At 40.1% G+C, this 16,897-nt stretch overlaps 1 protein-coding gene across 2 annotated transcripts in view; it reads right to left on the bottom strand.

The window, feature by feature from the left end:
- Positions 1-16,897, bottom strand: part of GRM7 (glutamate metabotropic receptor 7) — a gene marked incomplete at both ends in the record, with an annotated part of 645,729 nt that overhangs the window by 346,516 nt on the left and 282,316 nt on the right. The gene's annotated exons all lie outside the window — the stretch shown is intronic.

The raw sequence follows: 16,897 nt of genomic DNA, 5'->3' as shown, positions 1-16,897 counted from the left end.
TTTATACTTTCTATTTCACTTTAACAAATTAGTAACAGTTATATGAAGTAGATGATGTGGTTATTCCTATTTTTCAGATGAAAAAAAAAATCCTAAAGAAAAGATAGGGTGATTATTTTACCCAAAACTGTTTAGAAAAAAAAAAATGGGCAGGGAATAAAATTCTAGTTCTCTGTGAATTCAGGACTTCTGTCTTCTGGGGAAGAATACGGTAGATGAATTGGGAAAATCAATGACACAGTACAGTGGGTATTCCGGAGAGAAGAGTGATTAACCACCTGCTAGAACTTTAATAACAATGCTGTACAGCCATGTCAAGTTACCCTAGAATGAATGGACTGCTCTTTGCTCCCTATATGTCTGCAACTGTGCTACTTCCCGTGGATTCAAATACACGATCAAATTACGTATGGTCAAAGGTATCCCCAAGGAAACTGCATCTAGGGCAAAAATAAATAAATAAATAATGTGACATTAACATAAGAGCTATATCATCAAGCAGAGTGACTACTTCAAGGGACATAACAAAATCCCTATGAAAAATAATATGTTAATAATAATAATAGTTCTAACAAGAAACCAGGCACAGGGATGTGGGCCCGTAATCCCAGTACATGGGAAGCTGAGACAGGAGGATTGTAGGTTCAAGCACAGCCGTAGAAATTTAGTGAATCTGTTTTACAATAAAAAAGGACCAGGTATGTGGCTAAGAGGTTGACTGCCCCTGGGTTTAATTCTAATCCTCCCCCAAAATGAGTTACAACCAGGTATTCCAGTTGGAATCTGTTTTCCTTCGCTTTTCGGGAGTTCTTTACCCTCCAGTGAGTCTTAGCTAACAGAGAACACCCTTGAGGATGCCCTTCAAACCGACTTTGCGGGAAGTACATTTATTTATGGGACCGAATTAGAGCAATGCCACTCTTAGGCTTTGTACAGTCTGCTCCTGAAACAAATGTTTGTGATGAAATAATACAGCCCTTAAAATAGAGTTTTATTATAATGCAAATTCCCCAAGAGCAGACTACAGAGTGTAAGCATGGGAACTTTCACAATGATGAAGTCGAAAAATGAGGGAGGCATTGTGCATAATGAAGGCTAGGAAAGGGGGCTGGTCCTATACAATCCCAAGAGGAAATCCAGGCCTTTCTGATTCCCTACCTTCTGTGGTGGACACACCCGAGGGGACCCAACAAGTCCAGCCGTAGCATAATCTATACCTTTAAGAGCAGGTAGACCCTGGGTCTTACTTTAACCAAAAGGAAATGGCGAAGTTCGTAAGACTTCACTTCTGAGATATAATACGGGCCTCCCTCTGAGCCTACCGGATTGAGAGAGACCCTACTTTTGGACTTGGAGAAGTAACAGTCATAGAGAAAGCAACATGACAGGGAACCATGGGGACCTCTGACATCCGAAGTCTCCTCGAGCCAAATGCCAGTAAGAAGCCACAGTCCTATAATCACAAGGAAATGGATTCTGCTAGCAACCGGAGATGGGCATGTGTCTCCAGAAAAGACCCCAGCCAGTCTGACAGGAGGATCACCGGTGTACAGCTTCTCCTGGGGTTCTGAACTTTGATGACTATGAGATAATCAATGTATGCTTTCAATTGGTAAATGGAAATAATAATGGTCTGTTATGCCGCAACAGAAAACCATTGCACCTTCTGCTCTGAAATTCAGGTTCCATATATTTTGACGCCTCTTACTGCCTGTCACATAGTTGGCACACAGCAAATGTTTATCAACTAAGTAAATCAAAGTCCTTTATAAAAAGGACAATTTCTAGAAGTACTACCTGACCAATGGAAGGGAGTATTAGGCTACAGTTCAGAAAAGGCCATTAACATCAGATATTATGTTATAAACCTTCTAAAGGGCTCACAACAGATTTCTGTTATTCTCCAAGAGAGGCAGATAAAGAATCCCAACAAGTGCATTGTTTAATAAAGCTGAGGCTCCATCTTCCATTTACAGATGAAGATTTGAGTTTGAAAAATTCAGAATTTCCCCTGGAATCACCCATGAGATAGAACAACTTACAATAACAAAGAGAGAAATATATTAAGTCCTTAAAGTTATCCACTTAATGCACCACCCAAATCATAATATGCTACAGAAATAATCATCGTACCAACTTAGGGACGTGCGTGTCTCTTAACTACTCCCCTTAAAATATAAATTAAATTACACACTACACTGCTAGATTTGGGGTGAGAAGGGCATAGCCGCACGTGATGGAAGACGTAAACTGGTAGGAATCTTTAAGAAAGCAAATCTTTTACTCATCTTTTTTTTTTTTTTTTTTGGTGGTACTGGGGTTCCTGGAAGCCCTTCTACCTCCGGGCTACACTCCCAGACCTATTTTTACATTTTTATTTGGAAACAGGGTCTCCTAAGCCAGCGCACGTGGCTGGCTTCGAACCTGTGTGATCCTCCTGTCTCCGCCTCCCAAGCGCGGGGATTACAAGCGTGCCCACCACGCCCGGCTTTTTACTTATCTTTGGAAAGCACGGGTAAAGAACTTTGAAGACAAAAATCTACACTCTACAACAAATTCATATTTCTCCTACTAGGAACGTATATGAATAAGAAAGTCAAGAGAAAAAAATAGGACATTCATACAGATATTCTCCATAACAATAAGAGAGTAAAGAGCTAAAATATGGGTCAGTGAGGAGATGGCTTAGCAGATGTGGGGGGACAGTCTTACTGAAGTATTAAATTCGGTAGCTTAGAAATTTATAATTCTCAAGACTAAAAACAAACAACTACTGAACATTTGATTAATGAAATGTCACACATTGCAGAAATGAATGGTGACAAAGACACATGGGTCCACCTCTGTATGTGACCTTGCTCTCTCCACTCCACTCCACATGACCCATCAAACACATCCGCCATTCTTTAAAAACTTTATAAACGCAACAGAAGGGCTACTAAGTGAGTCCTCTCTTTATTTCAAACGAAAATATGTGCTGTGACTCTACCCAAAGTGCGTGCTGTCTTTGTGTCTATGAAGAACCAATTTGATGAAACAAAATTTGCTCATTTAACACCTTCCACTAAACCCTCCCCTCCCCTTAGACTTATTAAATAGGAAATGAAACACAAGATATCAGATTTAGCAGTAGGATCTACAGGGATGACCATGTGGGGCTGTGACTCCTAATTCTAGTAAACAGCATTGGGTATAGTTTCTCTTCAATGATTAAGGCTAAGAAAGAATAATTATTTGGGAGAATTCCTCAGCCTACAAAGAGTCCCTCAGCCATCAGTATCTGTACTGTGTATGAGCAACAAAGACCAAGCCGAAAGGAAAATGGGTTGATGAGTAGCCACATCAACAGACAGAAGACAGTATGAGATCAGCTGTCTTGCCACAGCAGCCTGAAGCTACCCACACAAGTCTTTCCCCTGGAAAATATCTCAACTAGCCATGTAGATTTCTCTCATTCAGCTCTCCAGAGGAAAATTTCAGAAATTTCAAATACATCCTTAAAACAATGACGAAGACCTAGGGGGTCCTTCTCATTAGGTTTGTTGACAGAATCAGACCAGATGAGACTTTCACGTACATATGATTAAACAGAAAATACCAAAGCATGAAATATTTCTAGAAAAGGGGGGAAAAGTTAACAAAATTCCAGAAGGAGAAGAGAGACATGTTTTCGAAAAATATTTCCTTAGGAAAACACAATGTTAGATTATATGCCTGATGACTTCGGTAAAATTAAATATAAAGAAGAGTACAAAATGCAAGAGGAACTAGACAAAAGTCTACTGATATCATTCCAGAACTAAAATTCTCCTGAAAACAGTGAGGAAAAATAGCAACATTGTAGTGGAACGAATAGAAATTCAGGAACTGGCCAGGGCAGCAGGGAGGGGAGATAAGTATCAATAATATAAGATTTATTAAATTGCAGCATGGCTAACAAGACAAAATAATAACTGAGATATCCATCCTCAAGAAGTGGAGTGAACCGAAACCAAATAACATTCTAAGTCTAATATAAGAACATTTTCTGAATGCTGGAATACAGTTCTTACCAATTAAATGGCAGATTAATAGGGAAAAACAACCCTATATTTAATTTAATCAACATAAAATTTCAAGAACATAGCCCTAAATATTAAAAATAGGATTGTTGCAAGGGAAGAGGATACGGTGTTCCATTTCCAACTTCCGTTTGGTAATGCGAGTCAAATTACACGAACTAGAGACGTGTGATAGCAAAGCTCATTATCCAGATACACTGTCATTTATGTTGATGGCAAGAGATAAATATTCTTACATATTCAAGTGCTAAGAAAACAAACTGGATAAAATTACCGAGAAGACTGGCACTGAATAAAGAAAGAATTTAAAAGATAAAATTATCCCAAATTAACACTTGACGTGTAATGCAAATTTCAAGATCACACCGGCAAATCTTAAGAGAGTATGTACACAAAACTTTCTGAGCTAATTCTATCACCTACTGAATCATTTTTCTATTGAGGCAGCAACTAATAATCACAAGTTGAGGAGCTTAAAACACACACTTATGCTCTCAAGAGTCTGCAAGTTAGAAGGCTGGTGGGCTCAGCTCTTTTCTCAGGCCCAAAATAAAGTGTTGGAGGCAACATATTCCCTTCTGGGGCTCCAGAGAGGAATCCACTTCCAGACTAGTGCAGGCTGTTGGAAGAATTCAGCTCTGCGTGCCTGCAGGACTGAGGTCCTGTTCCTTTGCCCCATCTCTTGGATCACAGACCCCTTCTTCCATCACAGAAGCCAATATGGTGGGAGGAGATCTTCTCACTCTTCAATCTCTCTCTGACCTCTCCTCTGTCTCCACTCTCCTCTGTTGCCTGCTTCCAATCTCATCTCTAACTTTTATGCCTTTGACCTAAAAACATTCCTGTAATTACATGGGTGCTACACTCATAAGCTACAGCTTTGTTTTTAGTTTTGTTTTGTTTTAAACACAGGTTGGAGCCAGCACATGGTGGTGCGTGCCTGTAGTCCCATAGGCATGAGACAGGAGGATGGCAAGTTGGAGAACAATCTTAGCAATGTATGGTGATATCAAGAGACAAGTGAAAAGAAGGGCAGAAAGAAAACTATAAAAGCACTAGAAGAAAACGCAGAGGACTGCTTAACTAACTTCACAGTGGGAAGTCGTCATGGTCAAAAAAAGCCAAATCTACAGAAGACTTTGATTAAGTTGATTGAATAAAAAGCAAACATTTCTACATATCAAGAAACAGCAAAATCAAAAACATACAAAGTAGGAAACTATGTGCTCCACAACCCAATGGAAAAATAAGCAAAGTTGAGATTTGACAGAAAAAATAAACAAATATTATAAAAATATCTAGACAGCTGCTCAGTCTTACTCTTCAAAAGAAAAATAAATTTTAAGATTATACCAAAGTTCTATCTTTAACTTATCAGAGTAGCAGAAAATAAGATGTTTGATAAATATTTTATAAAGAAAATATTTCTCACATAACTAGTGAAAGCAAAGATGTACATAAACTCAGTGGAGGGTGATTTGAAAATATATTTGTATGAAGTATATATTTTAAAAATTTTCGAGTACTTCTGGATTTACAAAGAAAATTACAAAGCCAACTGTAGAGATCTCACACCTAGTTTTTCATTATTAACATCAAATATTAATATTATATCACTTATCGTGATGAATGAACCAGTATTGATGCATTATTAACTAAATCCACGTTATTGATATGTTCTTTTAAACAAAAAAAATATATTTTGCTGTTCCAGGATCCCTCCAAATAACAGTTTCATAGTTGGCATTCATTTATCTTTAAGCTTTTCTTGGACATTACAGTATCTTTTTGATGACTTGGACAGTTTTAAGGAGTACTAGTCAGGTATTTTGTACAATGATCACCCGTTGGGATCTTTCTGCTACATTTCATATGATTAGACTAGATGTGTATTTTTGGGAGATGAAAGGGGAAATGCATTACATGGTTTTATGTCATTCTCATTATAACAGACCAAGAAGATTTGCCACCAAAAGGACTCATCACTGTTAACTGGAACCTTAACTGTCTTACTGAAATAGGGCTTCTCAGGCTTTCTCATACAAAAGTTAGTTTCTATGTCATATTCTTTTATTTCCTTCTCCCACTTTTTTGGCACTGGGGATTAAACCCAGGGGCCATGTACACCTGCGCTACATCCCCAGAATTTTTAAAATATTTACAATTTTGAAACTGGGACTCTCGTTAAGTTACCACACATTGGTCGGAAACCTGGGATTCCCTTGTTTCAGCCTTCAAAGTATTAGGATTTCCACACTGTACACTTTGGAAGGAAGTTACTAGGCGTGGCCCCCCACACTTAGAGAATAGGGCCTGGCGTGCTAATTTCTTGAGGACAGAATATATATCCAAAGTTTTTGGCATCTTTCTGTATGGGATATTTGTCTAATTTCTCCTGTTTATTGTTGTCCTTTATATCAGTACAGATTGATGGGTACTTATCTTATGCTTTATGTTATATTTCGATACAATATCCTCCATTGTCTGCAGTCCCTCTGGTCTCCCTAATACTCCCTAGTTTGAGCATATTAGAGAAAACGTAAGTCCCTTCTCTTTCTGTGCTTGGCTGATCTCATTTAACAGAATGTCTTTCCATCTTCTTGCAAAAGACATGATTTTGTTCTTCTTTATAGCTGAGTAGAATTCCACTGTGTGTATTTCCCATAATTCTGTGATCCACTCATCTGTCGATGGAGACCTAGGTTGGTTCCATATTTTGACTATTACAAACTGTGCTGCTCTGAACATGGATATGTAAATGTTCCTGTAGTTCTCTGATTTCCTCCCCTTTGGAAAGATACCCAGGCAAGGTCTTTTAGATGAAAATGTATACCCCACGACTTTATTCACACAGATCAGTTCGTACAGGTACAAACTGGAACAAGTAGAAATGTTTCTGCTGTAGTGATGGTTAAAAGTTATGATATTGAAGAGAATCTGTTAACTGGAACCTCAACTGTCATGTAGTAAGTCATCACTCATGTAGTACTTACATGTAGTAAGTACATTCATGTAGTAAGTCAACAGTAGATAACTTACTACATGAGTGTATCCCACAGGCAGCCCTTTTATGAGCTACATATATTCCGATTGGAATGTATCTCTAAGCCTCAGTGATCAACAGGTGTCTAAATGAAGAAAAGAGGAATAACAGAAGTCAAACCTCCTAGAACGTCACGTGACTAATATAGCTTTAGAAAGACCTTTCTACTAAGCGTGACTAATATAGCTTTAGAAAGACCTTTCTACTAAGGTAGACAATTTGGTGCCTACGAAATAATAGCTTCTCTTTGCATTATATGCAATAATTAACTTCAGAAGGATTAAGGATTTTAGACAGGAAAAAGAAATCATTATGACCTTATACACATGGTTTAATAATCAAAATAAAATGTAACTCAAGCCACCAATGGCACAACACCATATACTCAAAAGCATAAACGCCATTAATTTGTTTTAGCAGCAAAAATAACAGATACAGTACCAAAACTCAAAGAATAGCTTTGAAAAAGCATAAGTATCCCAAGGCACTCAACAATCAATATTTACAACATTAAAACTAATAAATTAATATGAAAAGATATAGTAGAAGAGTAGATAGATATAATAGGCAACTAACAAACAAATTCAAATATCCAATAAAATCAGGAAAGATGCTCAGTACGCCCAGTTAATCAGGAAAATGCATTAAAAGTAATTTATCATTTTATACTAATGAATACAGAGAAACTAAAATATTAATATAGTTAAGGGGTTACCAGTAAACTGAAGTAAATTTTAGTTTTTTCCTAAAATTTTATATATTATTTGATCCCACTCCACAATGTATGTTATTTACAAAAAATACTTTTATTTTAAAGATAGAAATAATAAAATATGGGCACATATATCCACAAAATAAAAATTAAAAATAGGTAAAACATTTTTTTATTTTCACTAGAAATAAAAGTAATGTAAATTAGGCTAAAACCCTTTATCATCAAAGAAATTTTCAGTGCTAAAAAAACTTGGTAATACTCAGGAAACAGCTGTGACTGACTCTAGACTGTAAGTTTAGTACTAGCTTTTGGTAAAAACTTAAAATCATGTAAGATATTTTTGAAATATGTATACTTTTAAATAAAAATTGAATTTCCTGAAATTTAAAATAAGAAAATAATTAGCTATAAGTCAAATTGGTAGTGTCAGTTATATCCCAGTTACTATAGCATCGCACGATGATTAAAACCTTGTTATTGCTGGGCGTGGTGGTGCATGCTTGTAACCCCAGCACTTGGGAGGCTGAGACAGGAGGATCACACAGGTTCAAAGCCAGCCTCAGCTACTTAGTGAGGCTCTCAGCAACTTAGTGAGACCCTGTTTCCAAATAAAATATAAAAAAGTCTGGGAGTATAGCCCAGAAGTAGAAAGCCCCTGGGTTCCACCCCCAGTACCACCAAATAATTATATAATAATAATAATAATAATAATAATAATTAATAATAATAAAACCTTGTTATTCAGCAAAGACCAGAGTCATACTCCTCTGTGGGACAGCCAACCTCGACCGTCAGTGACTCCACCACGTGACAACCCTGAAGGGCCAACGAAGGCCAGGATCCACTGTGTGCTCATTTGAGATCCTTGTCGTAGATGCATGGAGATAAAGCCCCTGCCTCTGTCCTCTCACGACCTCTAGCCCCTCATAGTTCTTTCCCAAATCCTCCTGTGCACCCATCTCTCACCCTGTTTCCCAGGGAACCCACATTTAGTCGCACTGCCGCAGGGTCAATACGGTTTCCTCTAACTACGACCGGGCCAATTAATATTTCTGGTTTCATTTTCTCTCTGACACTAATAGGGCTGCAGTGGGTGACCCCCAGGGGTCTCACTGCTTCTAGCATTACTAAATAACATCATACAATTCTATCACTTGATAATGTTATTAAGTGATAAACGAGCAGGATGTTTCTTAGATGTTTGAGAAAAAGAAAAGCAAGATTGGTGCCAATCCTGAAGAGCCGTATTTGGCTAATACTGTCCAAATCCAATTTTCCTATCAAGAGATTACAGCAGTGCCTTCTCTCTTTGCCGTCCCAGAGAGAACTGCTGAAGAATTTTGTTCCTAGCTGGTCGAGCTACTCGAGAAAGGATTGAGGGAAGCACCTAGTACTTGTTTTACCCAAAGCTCAGTGCAAGCAGGGGGAAATAACAGGATGCAACAGGGTCATGAAGGTAAAAATCTGAAATGGCCCCAAGGAGGGGTAAAGGTTCTTTGCTTCTTCTCCTCCTTTTTTGCTTTTTGTTTTGGTACTTAAGGTTGAACCCAGAGGCGTTCTACTTACAACCTACATTCAGAGCCCTATTCTGTGTTTTATTTTGAGCAGTGTTGTGAGTTCGAGGAAAGTTTTCCAAGATCAAATATACAGGAGCTGTTGCAACTATTCTAAAGCCAATGACAACCCCGTCACCCCCAAAACATTACCCACCAGTCCACCTTACTGCGCCAAATACCATTCTTAGTTACACTCCGCATGGACAATAACTTGGAACGTTTATTATCTTCTCTATTCTGAGAGATGTCAACACTGAAATCAGAGGCGTAGGGTCAACGCTACAATGTCCAGTGAGTAGGAGAGCGCTGGCATTGAAGTTAAAAATCTGTCCCCATATGTTGGTGGGAGTATAAGTCAGTGCAATCAGTGTGTAGATCACTAGAGAGGTTCCTTGAAAGGCAGGCAATGGAACTATCGGATCACCCAGCGATATCACTCCTTGATATCCTTCTAAAAGAACTGAAGTTAGTCTACTAATGTGATGCATGCATAAAGTGCGCCATTCACAAGGGCCAAATTATAGAACCGGCCCAGGTGTCCATCAACAAACAAATGGATAACAAAAATCTGATATTTTACTCCACCATAAAGAACAAAACCGTGTCATTTGCAGCAAGACAGAGCCCAGAGAAAGAGTCTTCAGCCAAATGAGGAGAAAAACAGTAGAATCTGGCAAAGTGATGGAGGAGGGAGGTGGGGAGGAGAAAAATGAGAACTGGAGAAGGAAACTGTCTAAATAAGGTTACGCCCATACAAGAAGGCCTCACTACCACTCTCACTAACATGTATGGGGTGGAGGAAGGGAGACTGGGCAGAGGGTATGGGACAGAAATCCACCAAATGCTGTGTGCACGCAGATTCGTATCACTTGGAATCTCACTATGATATATAATTACAATGTACCCATAAGAGTATTTAAAACCCCATCTCCAGGCCGAGCGTGGTGGCGCACGCTTGTAATCCCCGCGCTTGGGCGGCAGAAACAGGAGGATCGCGCAGGTTCGAAGCCAGCCGCGTGCGCTGGCTTAGGAGACCCTGTTTCCAAATTTAAAAAATGTAAAAATAGGTCTGGGAGTGTAGCCCGGAGGTAGAAGGGCTTCCAGGAACCCCAGTACCACCAAAAAAATAAAAAAATAAAAAAAAATAAATAAAACCCCATCTCCAAAGCTCCTGTTCCTCCCCCTGGCCAGGCTATTACCTGGAGGCCAAGTTTCCAAGGCCAGAAAATACAGAGAGATGGGCGTACGCCAAAACAAGCACGCAGACTGAGATGACATGTGTCGTTGCAGCGGACCAGCTCACTAAAGAAAAATACGTGGGTTGATCAGCCATGGCGTGACTGGGGAGGACCAAGACGTCGATTCCAGACAGCTCATACCAGATAGGCAGGGGACTCTCTGTGAGATCTTATCAGTAAAAGAACCGCTGTGCCTTGTGAGGGGTGCACGGGCACACAGGAAGGGAAACATGGCCACACCCGTGTTCTTGAGTTATTGGAGGTATTGCTTAACACAAAACTTTTGTTTGCAGTACAGCAACCAGTCACAAAGCACTCTCTCACACAGCTGGCTATTGGTTAATAAATGAATGAATAAAAACAAACTTTAGAATATCTTTTGATCGCTGCCAATCAGCATTGGGCAGTTATGTCTTCCTTGTCTCTGAGCTAGGATCTCCCCTTTTCATCTTATGCCCCCCCCCCAGGATCAAGATGTCTAGTTAGGAATGCCAAAGTATTCTGGAAATTTCTCAGTGTCTGTTGCCTTTTGAAATTATATATTTTTGTGATTTCTTCCCTTTCACTAACGTCTATCTTCAAAGTTCAGTAGAGGCAAGGCTCTATTTTTTTTTTTGTTTTCATTATTGCTGAAAATGATTACAATACTTGACACATGCTTAATGGATAGATGGATGGATAGATAGAAAGATAGATATTAAATAAATGACAGAGAAAAGGCATGAGACTGGGAATGGGGGAAAGAGGGAGAAGAAAAGAGAGGAAGAAATTTGGGGAATCCAAGCAAGAATTTCAGTTGATGTGTGTGGAGGAGGGTACTGAGAACTGAACCCAGAGACATTCTACCTCCAACCTACACTCCCTAGCCCAGTTTTATTTTTTGGCTTGAAACAGTCAGATTAAGTGGATGAGAGTCTCGTTACTTGCTGAGGCTGTCCTTGAACCTGTGATCTTCCTGTAGCAGCCTCCCAGGTACTGAGATTATAGGCGTGCACCACCATGCCTGGCTTTTCATTTTCCCATCATCCAAGAGAAAAAAAAAATATGAGGAGATGATCAGAATCTTAGTCAATTGAGAAAGGAAAAAGCATAAAGAAAACTCAAGGAAATAACAGAAGGTAAAAATATGTTTGGAAAACTGTCTCAGGAATACATTTGTTCCAATTTTCAACACATGAACACAATACTTCAATAGCAAATTGTGTAAAAGTTTGGTCTCGGTGGAGTCAGGACAGAGGAGGGGTGGGTCAGGAGGGGATGCGCGTGGCTGTAATAGTCTACAAAAGGGCCAAGCCTAAAGGAACTACAGTGGTTAATTGAGAAAAAGTGCCGGGTAAAAACTGACCCTGGAGCTAGGAACCCTGAAGAATATGGAAGTCAGGAAAGTCCAGGGGAGAAAGTTTTCATGAAGGTGGCCACCACTAGTGGTGTCAAATGCAGCAGAGGGGTCAAGAAAAAGCTGGCTCCCTTACATTCCTCATTAATAATTTCTGCTACTAAATCCAGTGTGAAATTTGAGGTGCAAAGTAAATTTCTGCTCATACTTGCCTTTTATAGCTATTCTGTGTTGTCATCATCACAGAAGGATTTTTCCCTGCAGGGGGCCTCCCCCCCCACAGGATTACAGAAAGTTCATCTTGAATGCTGGGAATCTTTTGGCCATTTTAATAGGTTTCTATAAAAATTCAATCACCTCCAATAGATCTTATTGGCTGATACGCAACAGGTAGCAGGCTGGCTTTATTCTACCTGACAAAGAAAAGACTGAAAATTATCAATTAGGGCTGCCAGGCTATAACATTCCCACTTAGGAATCCTGTTTTGAGATGTCACCAAATCCAGCCCCACCACCCCCCACCCCCGTCTTTATTCCCATCAGCATTAGAATGCTAGGCTGTGCTTATAAAAATAAAAACATTGTGGGCCTTACATATATCAAATCCGATTTGAAAGTCCAATAGGTCGGTCTACAAATCTCACATGCATTGCAGGTATTCTGGACTCATACAAGTCTGCACTTTTAAGACTCTATTGGCATGGATACAGAACCCAGCCTCTTGCATTTGGCATTTAGAAGATTCAAGTTAAATCCCACACATAGTATAATCAAAAGTGAAGTGTTTTAGTCAAAAGTGAAGAAGGAAAAGTCTCGGGTTTTTTTAGGCATGCTAAGTATCATAATGTCAAAAGGTCTGAGCTCCTCAGGTTATACTCAACAGTGAATACTTACTTGGTGTATTATTTACTGATTTATGAAGTTGCCTTTTCTCTTGGGAGTAAGACTGGTCAATAGTATTTGTTTCTACGAAGCAACACCACCAGGGTTAGCGATGTCTCCATTTATGACATTTCTAATATCGGGTGACACCCAAGTTATGAATTATTCACTATGCCAGCCTTCAACAAAAGCACCCTCAGTAGAAACTGACAGAATGTTATCTTAGACTTGTGCCTTGCAGTTTGAAGTTCAAAAGAGAATACCGTGATTCCTTGAAAAGCCCAAACACACAAGTGTGTGACTATCTTTACTGTCATGTGTTATTCTGTTCTGTCTCATTGAGGCTTGGAGCTGGTGAGGACGGGTCATGGCCAGCTTTCACAGACACCACTGTCCTCGGTTTCAGCTTCGAAGCTGAGATACTCCAACTCCCTTTTATTCCACATTTCTTGAACACGGGCTTTATTTGGGGAGGGAGCAGAATCTTAAATTAGAAGGAAGCGTCCATTAAAATTCCATCTGTGGTGTTTCTAGTATTTCTGTCCTTGATTTGATTCTTAAAAACACAGTCCTCTGGGAACACCTGGCCTTCTGCTTCCACATCCCTGCATTCCCCAGAATTTAGCACTTTAAAAAAATAATATTAAGGCTCTGCTTTAAGAATAACAAATCTCCCAAAGATATCTGGGAGCCTCATTTGTATGCCGAGCGGAACTGGAAGGTTTTATAAAAACGTGGTGGGGAAGCTTCTTAGGCTACGTTTCTAATGGCTGTGAAGTCTCGGAGCTAAGATGGGGACTGAGCAAATCCTCTATTTGTTTAAGCTGATAATACTTTTTCCCAGCTCTGAACACCGGGAGAAGTTCCTCAGCTGGGATTCCTTGACTCAGCACTCTAGGATGTGCTGACGGCTGAATGCTGAGGGAAGTGTTATGTGACCTGACTGTGAACCCTGACGATCCAGCACCTGGACAGACTGACAGGCAGAGTCTGTAAGCATCTCAAAGCATTCCTCAAGCATCCGCTCCACTTAGAGGACCATGAGATGGCCATCTTAGCGGGGCTTTTCCATTTACTCTCTTCACTCCCCCTTCCCCTGCATCTGAGAGAGGATCTTCTCCCCTGTCCTGCCAAGGTAAAATCATTGTTCTTCCCCTTATGTGAAAAAAAATAATAAGATGGGTGTGGTGGTGCACACCTGTAATCCCAGTATTTGGGAGGCTGAGATAGGAAGGAGTGCAGGTTCCAGGCCAGCCTCAGCGATTTAGCAAAGCCCCATTTCAAAGTAAAAAGATAAAATAAAACTGAGGGTGTGGCTTAGAGGTAGAACACCTTTGGGTTAAATCCCCAGTACAGAAAGAAAACAGAAAAATAGAGAGAAAGAATTCAGAAGGAAGGAAGAAGAGAGAGAAAGAAAAAGGAGAAAGAAAGAAAGAAAGAAAGGGAGAAAGGAAGAAAGAAAGGAAGGAAGAAAGAAAGAAAGGAAGAAAGAAAGAAAAGAAAATCCTTGATGCCCTCGACAACCAGCTATACGTCTATCTTCTGGTACCCTGCCCTCTTGCTCTGTGTGGCTCCTGACTGACAGGTAGTTCAGGTCTGTACCTTGCTATACACAACGAAATTCTACTCAGCAATAAAGAACAAAATAATGGCTTTTTGCAGGAATATGGATGGCCCTGGATAACATTATGCTGAATGAGATTATCCAGACAAAGGAAGTGAAGGATCATATGTTTTCTAATACATGGAAGCTGAGGAGTAACTGGAATGCTAGAATTAATGCATGCTAATAATTGCAAGAATAATAAAAGACAAAACAACCTAAATATCAAAAGGTGTAAAGCAAAGGAGGAAGCATACAAGAGTGAAATGTAAAAATTGATGATGATATCATTAGAGACAAGTGAAAAGAAGGGCAGAAAGAAAACTATAAAAGCACTAGAAGAAAACGCAGAGGATTGCTGAACTAACTTCAGTGGGAAGTTGTCATCGTCAAAAAATGCCGAATCTACAGAAGGCTTTGATTAAGTTGACTAAATAAAAAGCAAACGTTTCTACATATCAAGAAATAGCAAAATCAAAGACATACAAAGTAGGAAACTATGTGCTCCACAACTCCTACGAATCAAAGGAAAACAACCCAATGGAAAAAAAATAAGCCAAGTTGAGATGCTAGAAGGACTCTGAATGAATAAAGGAGGAGCAGCCTCAGCAGAGTGATGGAGGGGTGGGGAGAGCGGTGGGGAGGGGTGTGGACATGAGATCACCAGAGCCCAGGGAAGGGGAAGGAGCCGGGGAGCCCACCAAAGGCTGTGTGCATGTATGTGCCTCCCACTCAGAACTTACGATGTGAGACCATAGTGTGCCAATACAAATATTTATTAAAAAAAAGAACACCCTGCATTTGATTGATTCTCTCCCTCTTGAACCTATTTATTTATTTATTTATTTATTTATTTATTTATTTGTTCAGTAGGGTTTGCAACACTTGTGCACTCAAGTGAGCCTCCTGGCCTGGCCTCTGGAGGAGCTGGGGCCACAGATGCATGCCACTCCAGAGGTTTCTGAACGCCTTTGATGTCCTTGGAGCTATCCCATTTAACAGACAGCTGTCTGCTTAGGTCCCCTGTGCACTCATCTTGAGTTATGTTGGCTGCAGTCTATAGCTGATCCTTGACTTTTTTAAACTTATGTCATCTTTTCCGGTTTTCAATCATGTACCTGAACGTCTCTGTGTGTTTATGTTGTTATATATATATATATACACACACTCTCTGGGCCTCCTCCTCTCTCAGACCCTTTCAAATTAATTTTTTAATGAATGTGTTCAAATATGCCCTAACTTCCTAGTGTTTTTCAGAGATTACTCATTCCTGGAAACACAGTAGCCAATTGTTTCACACAGTAAAAATTTAATCAAAGATGCTCCTGCCAGCATGGTAGCGTATGCCTGTAATCCTAGTGCTTGGGAGGCTGAGACAGGAAGATTACAGGTTCCAGGCTACCATAAGTAATCAATGGGATCCTCAGAAACTCAGCCAGACCCTTTTTTAAAATAAAAAATCAAAAGGGCTGGGGGTGTGGCTCAGAGGTAGAACACCCCTGAGTTGTAGCCCCACAAATAACAACAAAACCATAGTCTTGATGTACTCTCAAATCACTTACTTTTTATTTAATCTATCACTCCCTGAAAAAAAAACTTTGTCCAGGGTCATGTTAAGTGTTCAGCACCTTTGCTTCTACAGCTAGATGCCAAAGCCCTGCTAGAAAAGCCTTTGCAGAGCAGTAAAAAGTCATGCCACCATTTTATACAGTAAACGAGTTTGTTTTATGAATCTATGATTAGATGTGTTTAGATGCTCTGAATCCTCTGAGCAACCCAATATGGGCTCAGGATAATAAAATGGTACCAGCTAGCACCTATTTGGAGTGGACACTCTGTAAAGTGATGCTCTGGGACCTGTCTCTTGCCCGCCTCCTTCCTTCTGGTCCTCCACCCCCAGCACAGTGCCCGAGACAGGGAAGATGCTTAGGGCAGATTGGTAAAATAAACCTTTTTCTCGCAGATGAGAAAATAGCCTGGGAGAAGTTATGAGCCTGGTAAAGGCCATGTGGTAGCGAGCAAAAGGGCATCAACAGCAGTGGCACCTCACAACAGCAATGTCGTACCACCCAGCCCACAGTGCACGGTGCCAACCGCGTCCTTCACATCTCTCTGCCAGCCGCCAAAATGGAAGATGCTGAGCTCACCAAGAGCCAAGTCCACTTGTGCTCAAAATAATACTTTAAATACATGGGTGATTGGATCAATCTTTTGGGGAGGCATCAAATGGGGCCCTGGGATGCTTATCCTCTATGATTCTGGGGAACAATAATGGCTGACTGTGTTACCGTCAAGACTACCAATGTCTTTTCCTATATTTTATTGGTGTGTTGTCGTCTCGTACCATAATGGAGTTCTTAGTGATGGGGACATACATGTGCTCAGCACTTGGTGGGTTTCCCCTGCCGTCTTTGTTTACCTTGCCAGGTTTGATTTTAAAGCAGTTGTAGGAAGTACAGAGGG

The sequence above is a fragment of the Muscardinus avellanarius genome, assembly GCF_963383645.1.
Source record: "Muscardinus avellanarius genome assembly, chromosome: 22".
NCBI classification, from domain to species: domain Eukaryota; kingdom Metazoa; phylum Chordata; class Mammalia; order Rodentia; family Gliridae; genus Muscardinus; species Muscardinus avellanarius.
This window is presented reverse-complemented; position numbering and strand designations above follow the sequence as displayed.